Below are 6,000 nucleotides of genomic sequence, written 5' to 3'. Positions count from 1 at the left end.
ATGCTTAGAGTGGCAGTAGTGTCTTGTGACCGTGGGAAAACACCTTGAGGTCTAAAAGACAACACACTGAGAACAGAAAACCTAGGCTGCTCACCGCTGCCAGCAACCATCTATGCCTGGGCTTCCAGGTTACATGAGGAAAACAACCCCCCGTGCATCTGAGCAGTTTGTGCTTGCACCTGAATGCTTCTCATCTGATATGCCAACATTCTCTGTGTGGACATGTCCATGGCAGGAAACTATTACCTCAAGCACAGCTCTCCATACGTCCCATTTCAGGTGTCCCACCAACTAACTACAGTCTCTTTGTCTCAAGTCCAGATTCCTGGATTGAGACTCTAATGTTTCCAACTTTGGTGGGATGCCCAAGCCTGGTACTCTGTTAGAGGACAGAATCCCATGTTCCACTGAACTTTCAGGAGGAAGGAGAGAGGGGACTAGGTGGCATACGCATAAGCAGGACAGGATGGCACATTGAATGATGTCTGCTCCGATGAGCAGCAGGTAGGCAGGTAAGGGGGAGAGGTAAGGATTATAAATAAGGTGACTGAAGAAAACTTCTTTAATTACCCTAATGAGGAGGATTCTTAAGGTCGACCTAGACTTGATAGGAAAAGGTGCTCAGTGGGAAAGACACTCACCAGTGTCTGCATGGACATGGACATTCATTATTATCTCTGTTGACAAGTGAACTCATCTGCCCCATTGTTCTTTGGGAATCTTAGCACTGACATTTCCTATCTGGCAGGAGTCACATGTTAAATCAGATGTTTCATTACACCCAGAAACCATTTCTTGAAAGCAACTAATTATTTCCCTTTAGACAATTTCTACTCTGCCTTTTTGAGCAAACATATGCATACTTGTAAGTGTTAAATGTTTCTAGGGCTCCTGGGGGGTTCAGTCAGTTAAGTGTACACCTCTTGGTTTCAGCTCAAGTCATGATCCCAAGACCTGCCTCAGGCTCCACATGAGCCTGCTTAGGGACTCTCTGTTTGAGGCCCTCCCCCACTTATGCTCACTCTCTCTCTCAAAATAAACTTTAAAAATATTAAAATAAAAGAGTTAAATGTTTCCTTGACTCTCAAAAATAAAGAGATGTATGGTTGGCTGAGATAACATCCTTCTTTGTGAAAGAAATCAGTACAAAATATGTCTTGCATCCAGAACGCTTCTGGGCAGAAGTTTGGGTCTGCAAGGAGTATAGACAGAGTTACCCAGCTGGTGGCTCTTACTAAGAAAATCCCACCCTATTTGCAAGAGAAGTTGGCATTCCAACTACTCCATTCCAACAGGTTTTCTAAACTCCTTAGTACTTGGCATTAGTTAATAATGTCCTAGGAGAGCCAACCACAGCTTTCTTCCCTTTTCTCTTTCTCACTTTATTTAGAGTTGGAGTTTTGCCCTCTGGCTTATCACTTCCTTGGCCATGGTTGGTACCCTATGGTGCAGGTGCCAGAGGCACTAACTAGCTCCTTCTGTGCTATTTGGAATAAAGGCTAGTACGGGCAGGAATTCAGCTTCACGTTCAGCAAAGGCCATTGTGATGGAACCCTCAAAGTGCTATGCTTGGAGAGTCACAGCTTGCCTCTGGCACAGCTGGCTGGGAACAAGTTTGGAGTGTCCCCCAGTCTCCCCACATCCTTAAGGTAAGGAGAAGAGGTATCCCAGGTATTGAGCAAAAGAGTGTAGAAATAGAGACTTATTTTATTTTCTTCCCACTGCTTTCCCTCCAGAGAACAAGGTAAGTGAGAACAAAATGATTCCCATCTCCGATACTTGTAAACCAAGGCAGGAGGCAAGGTTTTCTTGGTCCCACAGGCAGCCACAGGGTTTGGTCAAAACAGGGGCTATGTTCTTCACAGGCCTGTGCCATTCTTTCACAGCGGCTCCTTCCCCTAGTTCCACTGGGGAATTCCAGAGTATCTTTCCTCACTGTGCAAGCCAAAGAGCCATTCTTGATACATACCAGCTACCAGCTAGGCAAGTGTAACGTCCATTGATTCAACAGATGCTGAGCACTTGCCATGTCATGTGTTAGGCACTACTCTAGGCACTGGTAATTTGGAGGTGGATCTTGCCCTCAGGGAGCTTACCTTCAAGAAAGAAGGCAAGCTGTAGATGCACATATACTGCACAGTGGGTTGAGAGGGCAGGGAGTGGGTGGTTGCTGTTTGTGTGGGGTGGTAGATGAAAGCAGTTGACACTAAGCTATGAATAAAGTCCACCAGCTGATTGTGAGTGGGAAGATCAGTCTCGGTGTTTGGGTGTTATTTGCATTGTTTATCAGAGTGTGGCTGCAGACACAGGCTGTGAACACATTTGCTTTCATTCCTGTAGTGTCACTGAGCCTCCTCAAGTTCTTGCAGGAAAGTGAGTCCTGAACACAAGGCATTTATAAATTCACTGAGAAAAAGGTCTCCTGAGTTCATATGCTGATTTTAAGTAGTTACATTTTCTCAAGGACATTTTCTTGTTCTACTCTTTGTCCAGGCTACACACCAGAGATAACACTAAGCGGTTGAGCTCTTCTTCCTTCCCTTCCCACCCTACAGTGCTGCCCTCCCAGCTTGCTTCCTCTTAAATCACCTGTGCCAGGAGGCATATCCTAGTGGTCAGACACCATAATGTGTGTGGCCTTCACAGTGTCAACAGCTGGACTCAAAAGCATCACATGAAGGTAAAAATAAAGCTGATTCTAGGCAGCAGTGGCAAATGTCTCAGCAGGTCCCTGGTGAATTATGTTGCCCCAGAGTGCTGAATTTCAAGACAGTGGTTCTTCAACTTTGGCTGTACATTAGAACCATCTGGGAAGCTTTAAAATATGCAGATGCCCGCATTGGTTGAGCGCCCAACTCTTGATTTCAGCTCAAGTCATGATCCCAGGGTCTTGAGATCCAGGCCCACATGGACTCCATGCCAATGCTTATGTCCCACCCCGGAAGTTATAATTAAATTGGTCTGTGGTGTGGGCTGTGCATTGGAAACTTTGAAAGCTCCCCAGTACTTTTAAAAGCCAAGTTGAGCATCACTGCTTAGAGAGGAAATAAGAGAAATATATACAGTATTCCAGTTTAGTGGGTAGAGGGGACAGGGTTCTGAATCCAGTGTCCCTAAGATTAGGAGACAAAAAGAATCACCCCTTTTACCAATTTTCCTTGGGATCCTGGAGGACTGCCAGCCTGCAAGAACATCTGAGAGGAAGCTCTGGGCTGAGAGGGGCTTCAGGGATTTGGCAAGACCCTGACCAAGCACCCCTCCTCTGGGCTGGGACCCTGAGGGGCTATGATTTGTTGGTGGGAACACAGACTGTGGTCACGAATGGGAGGCTGGGTGGTTCTGACATGCTGGCAATGTTTCCTATCATGACCTCAGTGGGAGTTACCTGGGTTTTCTTTTATGTCAGTTTGTTAAGCTGTACATTCACGTTTTGTATACCCATATATATATATATATATATGTTTTTTATGTTTCATCCAAAACTAAAAAAAGCTATTGCCTAGGGGTGCCTGGGTGGCTCTGTCAGTTAAGCATATGACTCTTGATATCAGCTCAGGTCATGATCTCACAGTTCATGAGGTCAAGCCCCACACTGGGCTGCATGCTGACTATGCAGAGCCTGCTTGGGATTCTCTCTCTCTGCACTCCCTCCCACTCTCTCCCTCTCTCTCAATAAACAAACAAACATACAAACAGACATTTAAAAAAAGCTATTGCCTAGTTTGAAAGCTCTCTTTATCCAGGTCACTTTCTTAAATGGAAACACATACATTTAATGTTGGGATTATTCAGTGGTCTCTGAAAGCTGGTCACTAGGGCCTGGTTGAATATGCATAATTGTGAAAAGTCCAGATTCCCCAACCCCAGCCTCCTGAGATTCAGGCTTAACAATTCTGAGATAGGGATCTGTGTTGTCGTCAAGCATCCAGGTGAGCCTGGCACTAGTCCCTGGAAACTTTGCCTGGGAACCACCACAAGCTCTGCAGCCAGCAGCACATCATGAACACAGACTCAAGTGGGGACCTGGACTTTGAAAGCCCTCTGGACCCAAAAATCCACAACTGGAATAGCAGTCAGCATGCAGATGGCTTAGATCCACTTTTGAGAGAAAAGTGAATTTATTTTTATCAGTGTCTTTATTACTTGAACTCAAAAAACCAAAACTGTCCACCCAACCCAACAGTTTAGAAATAAAATATTAACACAAGAAGTTGCTTCCAAAACATGTAATGGAAAAGAATTTCATAAAATATCTTTCTTGTCCCTTAAGTATGAAATTTATACAAAATATTTTCACATGACCAAATCATAAAGGCTATTTCTGAATCAAAGTTCCATACAGAGACAAATCTTAAAGGTTATATTAAGTAGTAACTACAACCCTCTAGGGAAAATGTTCCAGAAAAAAGGGAATGACTAGAAAATTCATGGTTTGAAAATTATCATATTGCATTTTATCACTGCCTAATACCTATCTCTACAGCTGTGGACTGATTGATAACATGCCGTATGAGTAATTCCCAGCTCTTTAAGCTTCGAAGTAAAGACAACCTTGTGTCAGGTTTAATTTATATTACAATGGTCCTCCTATATGTACCACATTTCTCACCTACACCAGATTCACATGACACATAGGATTATCTGTACAGTCTATATTCATGAACCATATCCACAAAACACCCCAAATTTGTAGGCTGGCAGTTATCTGAGTCTGAGTTTTGCTATAACAAAACACCATAAACTGAGGTGTTATAAACAACAGAAATGTCTTTCTCACAGCTCTGGAGGCTGGAGGTGCAAGATCAAGGTGCCAACAGATTCAGTGTCTGGCGAGAACCTGCTTCCTGCTTCAGAGGTGGCCATCTTGTCATCACTATGTCTCCACATTATGGAAGGAACAAAGGAGCTCTCTGTGGCCTTTTAGAAAAGCATTAATCCCATGCATAAAGACTCTGCTCTTATAACCACCTCTTATAATCTCTTATAACCACCTACCAAAAGCCTCACTTCCTGTGATACCATCACTTGAAGATGAGGATTTCAACATATGAATTTGAGGGGGCACAAACATTCACATTGTTGCAGTAGCTAAGTGTATCTTTTGATTCATGGTGCAAAGATGTACAGGATTCCATTTCAGTCTTGTTTCTAAGGTAGACAACTTGTAATCACCTTATGTATCCATTCATAATGGTTAAATAAGTGCTCAAATTCAGTGGTTTGTTATGTGCAGCCATTACAAAGAACATGGGTCCCTGTCTACCGATGGGGAGACAGTCATGTGACCCTAGAGGGGAGAAAAGAAGTCAGAGTAATATGGAAAAGCCCACACTAACTTATGTGAAACATTTGGGTGAAATGTATGTTGGAAATCAGAATCTGTCACATTTTAGGAACATTATGCAAGACTTCCTCCTCATGTGATAACAAATTCAGTAACAGACTCACACTTTCCATGGGGATAATGATGAGCAAAACATTTACAGCACTTGCATACCAACACCAGAGAGCCTGAGCATGGTAAGGAATTACTGGGCCAGGGAAGACAGAGACTCAGGGAGGGGAGCCCACTGCTGGGAACCACTTTTCCCCAACAGCATCTGCAAGTTCCGGAGGAGAAAGTTGGGAGGCCATGCCATGTTTCAGACAGCTTGTTCTCAATTGGTTCAGAGACATACCAGTAAGAGTCCTACTGAGCCATGTGCAGCAGAGCAGTGGTTCACAGCACTGGCTGGCCCAACATGAGCCTGCTTACACTGGTTTCCCTCCTTCCCTGCTTCACAACCTCATTCCTCACACTTGTCCCTAGAATCACACTCCTAAGCAAATCGCCTGCACGAAAGCCATAATTTCAGGCTGTGCCTCAGGACCATGGAGACTAAGGCAATAAGAGATCTAGAAAATAGAATGTGAGAAGTTCCAACATAAGAGAAGTTAAGGATCTTCAAAAAAAAAAAAAAAGAGAGACCAAATAGGCAAAAACTACATTTGAACAGATAA

The 6,000-nt window shown here is 43.8% G+C and overlaps 1 long non-coding RNA gene across 1 annotated transcript; it reads left to right on the top strand.

The window, feature by feature from the left end:
- The first annotated feature begins 1,587 nt into the window (after positions 1–1,587).
- LOC144228326 (uncharacterized) lies at positions 1,588–5,050 on the top strand. The gene is made up of 3 exons (XR_013334163.1): positions 1,588–1,649; positions 2,494–2,680; positions 4,780–5,050. It is a non-coding gene; the product is annotated as an uncharacterized LOC144228326 (long non-coding RNA).
- Positions 5,051–6,000: the final 950 nt, after the last annotated feature.

The sequence above is a fragment of the Crocuta crocuta genome, unplaced genomic scaffold (genome assembly GCF_008692635.1).
Source record: "Crocuta crocuta isolate KB4526 unplaced genomic scaffold, BGI_CrCroc_1.0 scaffold23, whole genome shotgun sequence".
Taxonomy (NCBI): domain Eukaryota; kingdom Metazoa; phylum Chordata; class Mammalia; order Carnivora; family Hyaenidae; genus Crocuta; species Crocuta crocuta.
Note: the sequence above shows the minus strand (reverse complement) of the source record. Positions and strands in the feature narration are given on the sequence as shown.